The sequence below is a fragment of the Triticum aestivum genome, chromosome 5A (assembly GCF_018294505.1).
Source record: "Triticum aestivum cultivar Chinese Spring chromosome 5A, IWGSC CS RefSeq v2.1, whole genome shotgun sequence".
NCBI classification, from domain to species: domain Eukaryota; kingdom Viridiplantae; phylum Streptophyta; class Magnoliopsida; order Poales; family Poaceae; genus Triticum; species Triticum aestivum.
Window position 1 is genome coordinate 480,957,659 of NC_057806.1, and position 1,126 is coordinate 480,958,784.

Consider the following 1,126-nt stretch of genomic DNA (forward strand, 5'->3'; position numbering starts at 1 on the left):
ACAGGTAGCACACGGTTCGTTTATCCAAGTTCGGGCCGCAAGGATGCGTAAAACCCTACTCCTGCTTTGGTGGATTGTATATCTGTGTTCTTGAGCTAGCTATGGGGCGTGAGGAGCTCCAAAAAGCCGAATCCTTCTCCTGGTCGCCTCGGGCCTCCTTTTATAGAAAAAGGGGTTGCCACAGTGGCATACAGGAGGTGGAAAGGGTACAGTGATGCGAGGTTATCCCTCGCATTACATGACAATGCGCATTTAATGCGTCTTGCTTAGGTGTCCTTGCTTTATCGGGGACGGGGGAGAAACCTGTCTCATCCGTTGCCGCTCCTTCTTGTGTCGACACGCGCCCTGGCCAGCGACGCCTGTGATGCCACGTAGGTAGGCAGGCAGCTGAGGTGGCGCAGTGGTGGGTCTTCACAAAGATCTGCATGCCGCCACGCGGGTGCCTGCCTAGCTGGTTGGGTCGGCAGCTGCATGCATGCGGTGGTGGAGGTTTAGTCGGCGTGGGCCTGATGGTGGCCCTGCGGGTGTCCTCGGCAAGGGCCTTGCCGGGGCCCCGGCAAGGGTCTTGCCGAGGCGCCTGCTGTCATCCCCGGCAAGGCGCTTGCCGAGGGCCTTGTGGTCTTCCTCGGCTGGGATCCCGCCAAGGGTTGTCGTCTCCTTAGTGCGTATCTGATCTTGGATGTCTTCACAAAGATCTGCATGCCGCCACGGGGATGTCTCCTGAATCCTTGCCCTTTGGGGGCAGTGGACTCAAGGGTGATTCGCTCCATAGGCGCGGGACGAGTCGCCGTGGCAAGGGTCTTGCCGGGGCTGCTAGAACTGTCTCCCGGCAAGGATCTTGCCGGGGGAGTCCGCTTCGTCCCCTTTGCTCTTCGTGGTCTTGGCCTTGGCGTCGTTCTAGTTCTCTTGAGCTTCAGTCTTACCCTGGCTCACCTCTCTTGCCTTGCTTGGTGTGGTGGTGCCCGTGGCTCAGACTGCCCGTGCACGGTTATAGGGGTACAAAAAGTGTACCCCTCTTTTTGTACACCGACAATGGCAGTGCTCGGATGGGTGGCCAACAATGTCCAGTGGTAGAGGCGCATGTGAGTTGTACGAAGAAATGCCCCATAAGAATGGGATAGAGGAG